General features: G+C 36.1%; 1 non-coding gene across 1 annotated transcript; it reads right to left on the reverse strand.

Annotated features, from left to right (window-relative positions):
• Positions 1-8,821: 8,821 nt before the first annotated feature.
• Positions 8,822-8,895, reverse strand: TRNAF-GAA. Its single transcript has one exon. It is a non-coding gene; the product is annotated as a tRNA-Phe (tRNA).
• Between the last annotated feature and the right edge of the window lie 7,887 nt (positions 8,896-16,782).

The raw sequence follows: 16,782 nt of genomic DNA on the forward strand, positions 1-16,782 counted from the left end.
AAATAAGAGTTTAGAACAGTTAACCATTATTGGATTATGACATGTTGTGTACTCTTGCACATATGTTATCCATGTCTGGGAACCATAGTATGCATACCCGTACCCGTACCTGTTGGTTTGAGAAGTCTGGGAACCTAAGTTTGCGTACCCGTATGCGTACTGGCGTAAGGTTCATGTCCGAGTTTTTCTGCTGGGATTGGAGGTATGCGTACCTGTTTGCATACTTGAAGGTTAAAGTTCTAAAATCGGTTATGTACATGAACTACATTTATATATTAAGGAATGCATTTTTTGCAAACCGTGGCTATAATGTTCATGAATTGATTCGAGTGAATCAAACCGATTTTGCTTCAATTGTGTTATTGTATACTTCTATGAGAATATAGCAATTGAAAAACTCTTTAACTAGTTCCATTTGAGTCATTTGAACTAGTTATGGTTAAGATGAATAAGGTTGATATGAGAGTGTTCATATAGCTAACCTCGGTTAACTACGGTTGAGCCAACATGCTGTACACGTTTAGCTACGGCTATATTAATCTAAATGAAGGTACATTTAATTTCTGTAGAACAAGCTAAGTTCGATCTCACGGTTTAAAAATATTAGCTTGAATCTAATCAGGTTTTCGTCCAACAGTGAATATTGAATGCTTTGTTACCAAGGTAACTTAGGTTGCAAACCCTGTTTTGAAAATTATGTAAAGGAGAACTCTAGCAACTGGGAAACCTAATCCCCACACCTCCTGTGTGATACTAGTTGCATAATCTAGAGTTGACTCTCCTTTAACCTTAGTTTTTTCACGAAACCTTGTAGGTTAACGAGTGGAAGACTTCATTGGGATTGTGAAGCCAGACCCAACTATTTTCTCCGTAGTTGCGTGATACGATCATGTTGTTTTCAATCGTGATTGAGTACTATCTTCTTTAATATTTGCTCGAGATTTTATCTTTGATAGACAAGATTGAAAAATATTCACAAACACCTTCGTCTCATCATTTGTGATTCCAAAATATCTTGTTTCGTTAATCGATTAAGATTATTGTGAGGTGATTGATAATACTAGGTTGTTCTTCGGGAATATAAGTCTGGATTATCAATTGGTTCCTGTTCACCTTGATTTATCAAAATACGTAACAAAACTCGTAGGTATTTCTATGGGAGACAGATTTATCTATTCAATAGACTTTTCTGTGTGATACATATTTTTTTATCAAGTCTTCGACTTTGGGTCGTAGCAACTCTTAGTTATGGGTGAGATCATCTAAGGTAATCAAGTGCGTAGTATCCTGCTGGGATCAAAGACGTAAGGAGCACGATTGTACCTTGAATCAGTGTGAGATTGATCAGGGTTCAATTACATTCCAGTCCGAAGTTCAATGGTAGTAGGCTAGTGTCTATAGCGGCTTAATACAATGTGGTGTTCAAATCTGGACTAGGTCCCGAGGTTTTTCTGCATTTGCGGTTTCCTTGTTAACAAAACTTCTGGTGTCTGTGTTATTTCTTTTCCGCATTATATTTTGTTATATAATTGAAATATCACAGTTGTGCGTTGAATCGATCAATTGGTAAATCCAAACTTTGGTCGTTGATTGAAATTGATTGATCATTGAACATTGGTCTTTGGTACCGTTCAAGTTACTTCTCTTATATTCAATCGGTCTCGCAAATTTCTATTTGTTGATTGCATATTGAATTAAGAAAGAGAGATACAAAACTCTTTGACATACTTTTTCTAGATTGGGTCTACTGTCTAATTGATTCTCTTGAAAGTATATTGGAGTTTTTCTATTTAGAATGCCAAACAAAATATTGGGTGTGGTTGTTAGAACCCCGCTTTTTCAATTGGTATAATAGTAAGCAAACATATTAAGACCTTATCAGTCTATGTTTGTAGTGATCTGAGTATGGACGATAACATCTCTGACAACGCATCACCAGTTCAAAAACATTCTAACCTGGTGCAAAGTCTTGTTTTTCCTAAGAAATGTCTCCTTGATTTTCTAAAACTGTGTACAACTGGGAAGCACGCCTAGATGAACAGTTGGATGAACTTTCTGATGAAAGTGATTCAGAAGAAAGACAAGATGTTGATGATGAAGTATCACAATACATTAAGCTTTTCGATCATCTCCTAAAGAAAGAAAAGGCAACTTCTTGCTTGGCTGAATTTCTGACTCCTCTTTGTCTTGAAAACAGGAAAATGAGAAAACACTTTAAGGGATATGACTGTGGTTATAGTTTGCTTTAATCTATTCTTAAAGATCGTGAGGAAGATATATGTTCAAAAAATTCTGAATGCGATGAACTTCGTCAAAATCTCTTTGAGTTGAAAGAAAGACTTGCAGAAACCGATGCAAGGTATGACTCTCAACAAAATTGTTTAGGTACGGCTACATAAACCTAAATAAAGGTACATTTCATTTGTGTATAACAAGCTAAGTTCGATCTAAAGGTTGAAATATATTATCTTGAATCTAATCAGGTTTTCATCTAACGGTGAATATTGAATGCTTTGTTACCAAGGTAACTTAGATTGCAAACCCTGATTTGAAAACTATCTAAAGGAGAACTCTAGCAACTGGGAAACCTAATCCCCATACCTCATGTGTGATACTAGTTTTATAAGCTAGAGTCGATTCTCCTTTAACCTTAGGTTTTTCAAGAAACCCCGTAGGTTAACGACTTGAAGACTTCATTGGGATTGTGAAGCCATACCCAATTATTTTCTTTGTAGTTGCATGATCTGATCTTGCTGTTTCTATCATATTTAAGTATTATCTTCTTTAAGATTGGCTCGAGATTTAATCTCCGATAGGCAAGATTGAAAAGTAGTCACAAACATCTTCGTCTCATCGTTCGTGATTCCACAATATCTTGTTTCGCTACCATACAATTAAGATTATTATGAGGTGATTGATATTTCTAGGATGTTCTTCGGGAACATAAGTCTGGTGTATCAATTGGTTCCTTTTCACGTTGATTTATCAAAAGACCGAACAAAACTAGTAGGTATTTCTGTGGGAGGAAGATTTATCTATTCCAATAGACTTTTCTGTGTGAGACAGATTTGTTTATCAATTCTTCGACTTTGGGTCGTAGCAACTCTTGGTTGTGGGTGAGATCAGCTAAGGGAATCAAGTGTATAGTATTCTGTTGGGATCAGAGACGTAAGGAGCGCAACTGTACCTTGAATCAGTGTGAGATTGATTAAGGTTCAACTACAGTCCAGTCCGAAGTTCATTGGTAGTAGGCTAGCGTCTGTAGCGGCTTAATACAATATGGCGTTCAAATCTGGACTAGGTCCCGGGGTTTTTCTGCATTTGCGGATTTCTCGTTAACAAAATTCTGCTATTTGTGTTATTTCTTTTCCGCATTATATTTTGTTATATAATTGAAATATCACAGGTTGTGCGTTGAATCGATCAATTGGTAAATCCAACCTTTGGTTGTTGATTGAAATTGATTGATCCTTGAACATTGGTCTTTGGTACCATTCAAGTTACTTCTCTTATATTCAATCAGGATCGCAAATTTCTATTTGCTGATTACAGATTGAATTGAGAAAGAGAGATACAAAACTCTTTGATATACTTTTTCTAAATTGAGTCTATTTGTCTAGTTGATTCTCTTGAAACTATATTGGAGTTTGTCTAATCATATTGCCAAACGAAATATTGGGTGTGGTTGTTATACCCCCGATTTTTCATTTTTATCTTGATTGCTCGAGTATCCTGATCTTGTTTGATTGTTGAGCTTGCTCCATCAATCAAGATAGATAGAAACCATCAAAGTTCTCTTCATCTCAAACTTTGTTGATTCTACAAGTTTAATACTTGTGAGGTGAATAATAATCTTGGTTGCTTTTCGGGAAGCATAAGTCTGGATTTTGAGGTTAGCTATACTTTCTCTATTGCTATCGATTTTCAATCTCTCTTTGATCTACGATCAAAAAGGAAATCACACAAATAGGCTTATCTATGAAAGATGATTGTTTTGAAGTCTTCAATTGAGTTGAAGCAACTCTTAGGTTGTAAAGGACGTCATCTAATGGAATCAATTGCGCGGAGTCCTGCTGGGATTCAAGAGGCGTAAGAAGCGACTGTAATTGAATTGCTGTGAGGGTTTAATTCGGTCTTAATTACATTCTAGTCCGAATTCGGTCTTAATTCAGTCAAATTCTAGACGGCGTTTTTATTGCAAATGAATGTGTTGATAGCAGGTTGAAAGCTAGGAAACCTGGAATACTTTGTAAGATTGGCATGGAAAAGACGTTTGACAACGTTAATTGGCAAATATTATTTACAATATTTCAGAAGAACGACTTTGGCGACAAAATGGATATCCTGGATCAAATGGTGTGTAACTACTCATTTATATCCTCTTGTGAATAACGGGTCTACAGAAATATTGAAACCAAGTAAGGCTTTATGACAGGGAGATTTAGTGTCCCCGTATTTGTTTCTTTTGGTGGTCGAGATCCTTTCTAAATTAATAAATAATGCAGTTGAGAGAGGACAACTTTCTGGTTTCCAAGTGATGGATTAAGGCTCTATCATTTCTCATCTTCAATTTGTGGACGACACTTTGATTTTTATTGATGCTTTGGTGGAGGAAGTTAGACGTCTTTTCATTATTTTGGCTGTCTTCGAAACTATTGCAGGTTTAAAGCTGAATTTAGATAAGAGTACTATGATCAGTGTGGGAGCTGAAGGGGTTATTAATGTTCTATCCAGATAACTTGGCCGTAAGACAAAGAAGCTTCCTTTCACTTACCTTGGAATGCCAACTGGAGCACAAATGTATGGGACCATATTTTGATTAGAATGGAACAAAAGTTGGCGTCGTGGAAGAAGAGGCAACTTAATAAAGCAGGTAGATTAACCTTTATCAAGAGTTCTCTTGCGAGCTTATCAATTTATTATATGTTTATTTTTCACCTTCTGGCAAGTGTGGAAAAACGTATGATAAGGATTATGCGTAACTTTCTGTGGGGTGCGGTAGAGAGAAAGAAATTAGTGTGGGTTTCTTGGAAGGATCTTTGTGTGCCAAAGAATAACGGGGGGATCAGTATGCGAAATTTGAGGAAAATAAACCATTCTTTGCTAGTCAAGTGGATTTGGAGATTCTCAAAAACCAAAAACAACCTTTGGAGGAAGATAATAAATGAGAAATTCAAATATAATAGTGAAATTTTACTACCCGGTGTGGACAATAATCCACAAGGTCAGAGTCTGTGGAAGAACTTCATAAACATGGTGCCAACAGTCCAGCGAATGGATAAGTTCACGGTCAGAAATCGGAAGGGCATTCATTTTTGTAAGGACCAATATATAGATATGGGAAGATTACAAGATTTTTTTCCGGTTGTTTTCAAGGCGGCAAGGGTGAAGGATGCGACAATTTCAGACATGATTGTCAATGGTTTATGGTTCTGCGATTTCATGAGGCCTCTAAACATGAACGAGCAATTATAATGGGATCTCTTAAGACGTGATTTACATAACATTCCCGAACTGGTAGAAATGAAAGATGAAGTAGATATTTTGGCAAATTTCAGCTCACAACGGTGTTATAAAGTCTCACAGGTTAGTTTTATCCTTAGATATATTTCATGACTCTCTCCCAACTAGAGATATGTTGCATCATTATGGAATAACCATTGATAGCGACCCATGTGTTTTGTGCAATGACGAAAGAGAATCAACCAACCACATGTATACGCCATATTCCTTCGAGATTTGGAAATATTTCATAAAAGTGTTTAAATTGATAATTTAGTTAATGTGAGATCCACTGAGAGGGGATAAAAGGTGATTAATTATCTCCTTTAATTTTTAAACTGCAATTGAGATCCTCTTTCATCTTTAAACTGTAACTGAGATCGTCTCTAAATTAATGACAAAAGCAAAGCAAGCGGGCAAGGTAAATGGATTTGGAGCTGCAAGGAGTGAAACTCTGATAAATTACTTATGATCCTAGGATGTTATAATCATTTTGAAAATGTATGTAAATATGAACTCAACAATATTAGACACATTATTCTAGTTTTCGAGGAAATTATTGGTTTAAAAGTAAACTTGGAAAAGATTATTTTATGTTTTGTAGAGGCGGATGACTCAATTCAAAGACTATCCAACTTGTTGGGTTGTAAAGTGGAATCTTCCCCTATCAAGTATTTTTGGATTCCACTTGGAGGTACCTCTAGGAACACTCCTATTTGGAGAGATCTCTTATAAATAATACAAAAGAGGCCAGCTTCATGGAAGAAGTAAATACTCACTAAAATTGGATGATTGGTCTTAATAAAAATTTGTATTTCAAGTCTCCCAATTTATTATTTTATTTGTTTCATGTTCCAACTCATATCAAGAAGCAAATACTCAAGTTGATGAGAGACTTTATTCGTGTTTCAATAAAGAAGAATTGAAGAAGAAAAAGAAGAAGAAGAAAATATGTCGGGTAAGGAGGACCAAGTGTTGCGACCCCAAGGAATCAGGTGGGCTTGGCATTCCTGATATAAAAAAAATACACAAATAAGTTTCTGATATTAAAATACACCTTCAACCAACTACCCCCTCCATATATGTCTTATTGACATTTCTACAACTTAAAGTTGGGAAACACTTTGACATGCTTGCTTCACTATTCATGGCCGTTGCCATGCAACCCACGAGTATTACACCATGATAGTGGTATTTTCCATTCTGGCCTGATGGACAATTTGAATATTGCGTCATCGAATTGACATGAAGCACCATGATAGATTTTTACTGCATTTATCCAGCTTTCCATCAGCTGATGCACCATGAGGGTGTAAAAATGCTACTAGCCAACCACCTACTGGCATGATGCACCCAGATGGTGCAATATTGTCCCTTGGATAATATTCTTCTTACCAAGCAACATAAACTTATGATGAAGCTTCATGTCATGCAAATAACTCATCTTTGAGCATGCAACATGCCAAAAATGTGAGAGTTACATTATTCACCCCTTTAAAGAATTTATTCTCCCAAAATTCAAAATAAACATTATTGTGGACAAGCTTTATCGGTATGGATTTCCTGAGTATATGTCTCATACCACGATGCTCGAAATTGTGCAATGTTGTTTCTATTTGTTGTGAGCAACAATTAAGGCCTCCTGAGCATCCTCCAAATACAGTATACCCAGAAATCCTAAGAAACTACACAACATCACCGAGAATATCAATTGGGATCCCCTAAGAAAGCGTCCCATACCACATACTGAGGAATCCTAAGAGAGTCCAACATAACCGAGAATATTGATTTAAATCCCCTAATATAGCGTCCCATACCACTTACTCAGAGTTTGCAAAAGGATATCTAGGTGCACGTCCCATACCGCATATTCAGGAATCCTCAAAGTTCACAGTTTAGACAAGGTGTTGGACCACCAATGCTGTAACTCATTGCGGCTGCCTGTGTGCCCTCTTTTGTACCTCGAAGGGATCAAGCACTGAACGTAGTTCATCCTCTTTGGGCAATCAACTAATTAGAAATCCAAATCGTTTTAAATGGTAATCCAAGCAAATTCTAATCCGTATAAGCCAAAGGGTCATTTGCAAATGATGTGCACGAATATGCATTATTGGACTTTCCTTCATGTTGTGCCATGGTGGTGAAATCTTAGTTTGCAACATAGCAATGATTATGCCTAAACATCATGAAGCTCTATCGAGTGACCCATGCACCGTAATGATTCTTTCATATCATATATGCTTTATTAGCTATGTTATGAACCTATCGGTGCATTCCCCCTTAATGCACCTTCAACCAATTAACGCTCCTAATGTCTAATTAATATTTCCATAAGTTATAGTTGGGAAGCACTTTAACATCCTTGCTTTACTATTCATGGTCGTTGTCATGCTACCCACGAGTGTTGCACCATGATGATGATATTCGTTCTGCCCTGATGGCCATTTGTATATTGCACTATGATAGTGCAATATCGCTCTGGCTAGCCTCACACTGACGTGAAACACTATGATAGCCCTATATTGCACTTAGATATCCTTTCACTGGCTGATGCACCATGATGGTGCAACAATGTTACTATCTAGCCACCCACTGGCGTGATTAACTATGATAGCGCAATATTGGCTCTTGGCCAATATTCTTTTTAGGAAGCAACATAAGCTTGAGATAGAGCTTCATCTCATGCAAATGACGCATCCTTGAGGATGCGCTATGTGAAAAGTAAAGGGTGTTACATCAACAGTAATAAAGTTATTGTAACAAATTTAACTTCGCATGTAATGTTTCAATGAGTATACTTCAAAGAACAAAAGATAACAATGGAACAAGTCAAGTATGTGGTTACTAACTTTGAACTGAAAGATGATGTCTTGATTGTCTTCAATACGTCTTCATGAGTAACTAGATCAAGTTTCAACATTTCTATGTTACTAGTCTAACCTAAGAAAGTTTTCCTTAATAATCACATCAAGAGATTTCAAGTTGAAACTAAATTTAACATACCAATACTTAGTGGGTTTAACCGAGAAATGTTCTAACAAAGGTAGTTTCACATCATAACATCGAACGGGTCACTCGATGGAGCTTCGGCTTTCTGCAGATATCGAGATGCACAGAGTTAGACTGGGAATGTCATAATTGTCAATATAATTATTTGAATACGTGATAAACTCTAATATCTTATTATTCAAGTATATTCATTTGATACCCAAGGAAATATCCTTGAAGACGAATTTTCAATACCTAATATTGTATCAAATTTATATGCTTATTAAATCCCAGAACTCTACCTAAACTTGAGGAAATACGTTTCGCATGCTGCTTAGAAGTGGATTTGAACCACTGACATAAGGATCTTCAGTCCTTTGCTCTAAGCAACTGAGATACCCAAGCCACTTTCTTTCCAAAAGTTAACTTCGAGAGATGTACAAGGAGTAGCTTACTCTTTTTTCATTCATATCTCTAGTTAAAATATTAGTAAATCACATGGATGTGTGCCAAATAATCTTAGTTGTCATCTATGAGAGAAATCATTTTATTAGTCGGAATACAATTGTTTTTTTTTTAATTTCGGAAGTAAATATATATTACATACTTGTTTCCAGATATAACCTTGGTCATAACACTATAAATAATGGAGTCTTGTATCTTACAAACCCATCCCTTAAACACACATCTTGATTTATCGTGTGGGAATCCAACTTGTTAAGAGATATGAGTAATATGATTAGGTGAAACATCTTATGTTGCCTTCGTTTAAAGTCTTATTTGGGATCAAGAATACTTTAGTAGTACCATTGGTGGGAAACAATTGTTATTTTAGTTATTTTTTTATTATTTATTTGATTAAGAACTAAGGGTATAGTTATCTTCAATAGATAAAACATACTATGGTCTTTCTTTTCTTATATATAGTTTGAGGATTGAATAGAAAATATATAAGAGATTCTAAACCTTTTGATATCATTGTTGATTAGAAAACATTAACAGTCTCCGCACTGTGTATGTTGATTAATAATGGAATCAGGTTGTTTGCAACAGTTACTTTGAGGATTGAAATTAAAGATTGGAAACTTGACAACATTTTTTATTTTGGTTTTAATATTTATGTTACTTTTACCATACTTGGTTCTCTAGGTTCCGCAAGTTTTCTATTCAGATATACATGAGACTTGTAGAAGTTCCGAGCAAACTGTCTAGTTACATTAAGTTGCTTGGATAAAACTTGTTCACTGAGATTAATTATTTTCATAATCAATGTCTTAGTTTGACCCTTGACCAAATGAGTTTATTGATTTTAAAGGAATATCCTTTACTCTACTTTATCATTGATCGAAAAATAGATTTACGTGATCGGCATGTGAGTTGGTTACTGGAGAAGATTTAGTCTTTTTGTTTCAGGTTACGGTCTAAATGAGTTGAGAGCAGAAGTTTCATAACAACGAAGCAAATCAAGATTGTCTCTGTCTTGGGATTCACGTGCTAGACCAGAATAGTTTCATCTTAGTTATATACTTTATCATTGAGTTTACCTTCCTGTATCCATCTCTAGTTATACTATCATTCACAAAATAGTTCCACATTTTTGTTATGTACTTACATTGGAGAATATGTGTATATGTGATTTAAAAATTCTTCTCCAGGTGCACATAGACAACACGTCTTATCCTATATTATGAATTCTCTAGTATTATGGCCATCTATTATAGGCTTGCATTTTGCATTGTTGTCCAAACAAATAATTGAACTTTTGAGGTTACATGCTTAATGCATATGCTTTTATTTGGAAAAAAAAGTCTTGATTTTGTGTTTTCTTTGAGATACGTCAGTTATAAACAGATTTGACCGTAGGGTTGTCACCACAAATATTTTTAATCCAATGGCTTGCAAGCGTATATAAGAATAAGAATAATGCGTTTACCATTAAATAACAGCGAAAACGTCTAACAGAAAACCCAGAAACCTAGCAGAAAAACCCCGAGACCTAATCCAGTTTTGAAAAATCTCAAGATTAAGCCACTATAAAAATTAACTATCGCATTTTCTTATATTTGAGACCAAATAAACACTTCTTCATTACTGAATTCCTTCAGTATCCTTGCATGTCAATCTGGTCTGCGCACGTGAATCCCAAGACAAAGTCCACTATCTTGATTCACAGTTGTAAGTACTTCCGCTCCCGACCGGAACCCAAAATAACAAAGGGCTTAACCCTTTTCAGTCTCCAACTCACTTATCGATCACCCAAATCAATCTATAGATCAGTAATAATTAATAAAGTAGAGTAAAGGATCTTCCTTTTTATATCAATAAACTCCTATGGTGAAAGATAATTTATCGAAATAACCAATCTCAGTGAAAAAAGCTCTGTCTAAATAACTAAACAATTTGTACGATTTTTCGACAAGTCTTGTGTATGTTTATCAAGATAAACAACTTGGTAGAATCAAGTATGCAAGAAGTAACACAAACATCGAAACTAAAAGGACAAATCTTCAATTTTTCAAAGTAAAAGTTGCAAACAACTTGATCCCAATATTGAAGAACACACATAGAGCTGAGTTTATTAACATTGATTAATCAACAGTTCTATCAAAAGGTCTAGAATCACTTAGATTTTTCTGGTCAATCCTCAATCAAAATTTAGTGGCCATATATCAGAAAAGAATAGAATAAACAAATTTGATCTATTGAAGATAAGTATACCCTTAGTTCTTAATCAAATCAAATAATCAACGAGAACCAAATAACAATATGATATTGTTTCCCCACAACGATACTGATAAAGTCTTCTTGATCCCAAATAAGACTTTAAACGAAGGAATACAAGATGTTTCACCTATTTATATTACTCATATCTCTTAACAAGTTGGCTTCCCACACGATCAAACAAGATGTGTGTTCAAGGGATGAGTTTGTAAGATACAAGGCTCCATTATTTATAGTTTTATGACCACGACTTTGTTTGGAAATAAAATTTACCAATTTCGAAAATTCTTAAGATATGAAATATATATTTACTTCAAAAATTAGTAAATACAATTGTATGCCAACTAATAAACCGATTTCTAACATACATGATAATTAATATATAACTAGCACGGATCAATGCACTTTACTAAATATTAACTAAAGATATGCAAACTTCTGAGATTTGGTAAGCATATGATTAGATCCGAAAATGGTAACTGAAAAATGGGTTCCCGGATCTTGCATTGATTATTAAAGGAATATACTTGAACAATAAGATAGTTGAGTTTGACACGTATTCAAATCATTATGTCTACACTTATTAACATTCCCAGTCTAATTCGTATACATCTCCATGTCTGCAGACACCCGAAGATAACAGATAAATCAAAAATATTGAAACAAGTTTGACATAGTCGGGGTCATTCCTACGATCGGTCCTGACTTTGGATCTGTTCTGGGATCAATCCTCGCCACAAGGTATTGGTCCTCTCTAAGGATCGGTTCTATACTTAGGATTGGTCCTAAGATTGGTCGTGAATACATATTTCAACTACAAAACAAGTTTCGCAAGTCTACTTCCCTAAACTATATTTTTGAAATTTCTTTCAAACATAATTCCAAGGTTTGGATTTATCCGGAAGCTCAAAACACAGAATAATAAATAGTTACTTATTAGAGGACACAAAGTCCGTAGATAAACTATATTTCATAAATCCGTATACTTAAGTTGTAGAAACAGAATACTGTATATTACTTCTTAATGACACTTTGATCATACTACAATGGCCAACAAAGTCGTTGTAACAAATTTTAACTTCGGATGGAGTGTTTCAATGAGTATAGACCTCAAAGAACAAAAGATAAAAATGGAAGAAGTCAAGTACGTAGTTGCTAACCTCAAACAGAAGGATGATATCTTCGTTTTCTTCCATACGTCTTCAGGTATGCATGAGTAACTAGAGCAAGTCTTAACATTTCTGTGTTGCTAGTCTAATCTAAAAATGTTGACTTTAATAGTCATATCAAGCGATTTCGAGTTGGAGTTAAACTTGACATACAAAAGCTTGGTGGGTTCAACAGAGCAATATTGGATCGACATGTGATACAAGATATTATTGTTAACACACTTGATGAGGTAGTTGAAAATTATTTATTGTTTGTTCATACTGCTTATCAACCTATACGATGCTGGCACGTACCAACCTACGAATAAGACATGTATAAAATAGGAAGCTCACTAAATTGAAATTAATAAAATTTATGTAGATGACTTGCACCATTAAGATGATGCACGGAAATGATGCCATGTAGCTGGATGTTGCAACCTTGGCGAACAAGATCAGCATATGCATCCACCACATGGACAAAGCGGAATAAGGGCACAAAAAATATGCTTGTAATAGCATATGTAAATCCAATAAACTAGTTCAAGGCATGATAAATGCTTGGATAGTACTTGTAATTGTGTGCTGAGTGAAAAATACATCATTATTGGCCGTTGTGACCTTGCATCCTTAGCTGAACAAAGTGTATAATGGGATTGTATGGAGATATATCTAAAGATATCATTCTCGTAAAGCATGCTTGGAAATGCAAATCGATGTGCATGTGCTTGCTAAGAAGCAAAATTTTACAGTTCGGTTACTCAAGAGCGTGGCGCATCGTGAAGTCATGGTGTCCAGGGTGAGGCACTGGAAGAAAAAATATTTGGTTCATCATAATAATACTGGCGAAATGTTTCATCTTCCATTATAGAACATGGACATTGATTAACTTTTATTTTTTTTATTTAATTTTTATTACCAAAACCCTTATAATATTTCAAAGTGAATACATGAGATGTTTGTTACATTAGCAGCGACATTGAGAATTCCAAATTACTTTTTGGGAACTGATATAGCTCCTGATAGTTTTACTCTCTATTTTCACAAACATGTAGAGATCACAAAAGATAAAAACTACATTCAAATATTCCTTTGAGAAGAGAGTCTCAAATACATGTAGAGATCTGATTAAATCGGAAAGAGAATGGTGATTGGAATGAAATTCCACTATGTGATAGATATTCTTGTTGAAAATGAGATGACTCTCAAAACAAGAGAGTATGTTTCTTATATTAATCTTGACAACTTAAAAAACCAACGGAATTCTTAGATCTTTTTTGTTGAAAACAGATCCAATTTTGTCGGTATGATTCCAAGAAGCTCTTCACCATAACATATCCAATATCAAGAGGGCCATGAAGACTAAGAAAAAATTACAAAAGCGCATATAACATCGCTGTGAAAGCGAAGGGAAAAAGACGAGACGACAATAAAACATTAATGAAAAGCGATAAAACTAAATCCTAATCTTATTAACCTACTTGAAAGCAAGTAATTGAAAGAACCCTGCTCAGATCCAACTCCAATGAAGCTAGTTCTGAGCAGGAGGGGGATGACGGCTTGAGTTTTCTCTAGGGTTAGAGAGGTAAGTAAGTAAACATAAGAGAGAGCATTGCACTATGTCCATATGAATATGTGAGTCATTGTTTCACTTCTCATGCCACTGAGGAGAATAACGTAGGCACATTTATAAGTTTATGACTGAACATTTAATACAGGGAAAGGTACCCATCCTCTATATTTTTCTCCAGGATGGATCATTTATGGTTCCTTCTTATTAGCGCAAGGGAGATTGTCATAAAGGGACTTCAGAGAAATTTCCCAACTTGGTAAGATCCATAAGACTTTATGCACTTGATTAAAACCCTCATGGTTAATTTTTTTAATTTCTATATCACGTGTGGAGACTAAAAGTTTGATAGATCATGATCCTGGTATTGTTATCATGCTAATATGCAATGTTAGGATAGTAGGACTCAAATAACTGATCTATGCATGAGCATACAAACTGTGAACACATAAATCACGAAGCCATCCACGTGTTCACAAACAATATTCGCATACATTCTAATTCTAAAATTGTACGTCGTATGTGTAAAGGGGATGATTATATTGATTCATCGACTCAAAGCCTTCGAGCTTGTCATTGTCTAGTCGAATATTATCATAAATAATGTTCCTATAAAGGAATAAACAGAGAATCAAGTATAAATGTAAAGTACATGAAGATAAGGGGGATTACTTACTCTTCCTATTTCTCTCTCCTATATTCTCCTATAATTTCTCTGGATTGGTCGACCCCCTCTCCCTTAGTGGAGAGGGGTATTTATAGGATTGGAACGTGGGTCCTACTTCTGAGATGCCGTTACAACCTTATCTTCTTGTGCTTTGTGCCCATTACGCAGAGGTCTTCGGCATATGTTGCGGTCTAAACTTGAATACGAAGAGCTATCCTCGCTTATTCCACGAGCTGATTGACACGTGTATATCTCTTGTATTTAATGTGGGCAGTTGGACGTCCGCTCGTGTCAGACAAGTGTCTCTTAGTAAGGTCACATCTGCGTCAGTCAAACTCTCTCTCAGCCGTTGATCTGGGATCTTCCTCGGGATAGGATGTACTAACACCCAAGGGGTATTATCTGGTGCTCCTCTTTGCCATCATAACTCTGTGATCCTCAGTCCCTGACCGTAAGATCTGCTGACCGGTGATATTTTCTGATGAGATGCTCCTCTAGGTTATGATTGCTTGTTATCATGTTTTGATGTCTCGCTTTGTATGCCTTCCACGTGTCTCTTCCTGTACACGTGGTGGATGATGAAATGTGTACATACAATTTGCCCCTCTTCTTCTGACTTGGGCGTATTTTGCAGTTTAGAAGAAGAAAGGTCGTCATACACGTTTTATCTCTCCTGAAATAACTTCCCCTATAAATACGGGCACATTTCTCACTTTTGCATTAACTTCCCCCATAACTGCTCCTTGGTACGAGGGACATTTATTGTCTTCTCTAGCTTTATAAATAGGAAAGAGAATGTGAAAAAAAAAACTTTTATCCTCTTCTTGTAAGTGTTCATCCTTTTTTTGTTTTCTATTCTTGTTCTTTAGTCATTTATTATCGTCGTTCTTGTGAGGAAGATAACAACATTCAATTTTCTGACTCTTTCGCTCTCGACTGTTGCTGCCCCTGTATCAAAGATAACTTGCTTTTGATATCTCTGATCTTTCTATCTTCGACCGTGGTTGGTTCTTATCGTCCTCTTTTATACAGGTATGGGGTTTTTCATCAGCTGCTCATCATTGATTCATCTATTTTCTGTTGTTATATCTACCCGTTTGTCTTCTGCTGCTGTACTTTTGGCTTTGTGATGAAGAACACATATGTCGAAGCATATATGCTTGCCCCTGTTCTTTGTTACAAAGTCTGTAAGTTTGTATCTAAGTATCATTTTTGGAGTCTGATGGGGTATTTCTGGTTATTTTCAGTTTTTAGGGTTTTTGATGTTAATCCGGATGAACCATCAGTTTATGGGTTTTTTGATCTTTAGTGATCTCCTCGTATTCTCCTCTAAACTGTTTTTGTGTTTCCTTGTAGCTATGTCTGATCGTCCGCGGGCTCCTTACAAGACCCCGCCGTCTAGTCCGCCAATATCCCCTCCGCGTAGAGATTCTGAGAGATCTCCACTTGGGGAAGGTTCTTATAAATTTTCGCAATCGGATCCTCGTGGTCATAGGGTTTCATCTTCCTCTGGTGCGAAGGCTTTGCCTACTAAGAAAGGGGATCTGCCGAAGGGTCCTTCGGGGTCTAGATATGCTGTTAATCGCGCTCCTTCTCGTCCTCGTGAAGATTCTAGGAATACGCAGGCTCCTCCTCGTGATGATTCTAGGAGTACGCGGGCTCCTCCTCCTCGTAATGAAACATTGGATGTTCCACCCCTTCGTTCAATGGCTCCTCTTTCAGTGCCCCTGCAGAGTTCTTTGCCGCCTCCTCCAACGGTTTTTTTCAAAGGGAAGTACTCCAAGGGTACTATGTCGAAAGTTGATCCGTCTAAAAATCTTCCTTCCAAAAGGAAAGCTTCAGAATCGAGTCCCACGTCAGATTCCGCGGACGAGGAAGAAGCTGCCCCCGTGATACGCAGCGTTTCAGTTGGTAAGAATAAGGTCACTTTCAAGCATATTGATCTTGAGATGTTCAAGGAAAAACATGAGCTTCAAGCCTTTGAGGTTCGATTCTATCCCCTGACGATGATATCACTTACGAACTCCTCTCTAAGTATCAGTTTGATGAGTTCCATCTCTTGACTACGGTTGGAGCCTTCGAGGCGGGTCTCATGTTGCCCCTGTATAAGTCGGGTGATTCCTTTTATTATGATGTGCTGGCTAGTCGCGAAGTTTCTTCCACAAATACTCATAATCGTTCTGTGT

The sequence above is a fragment of the Papaver somniferum genome, chromosome 7 (genome assembly GCF_003573695.1).
Source record: "Papaver somniferum cultivar HN1 chromosome 7, ASM357369v1, whole genome shotgun sequence".
NCBI lineage: Eukaryota > Viridiplantae > Streptophyta > Magnoliopsida > Ranunculales > Papaveraceae > Papaver > Papaver somniferum.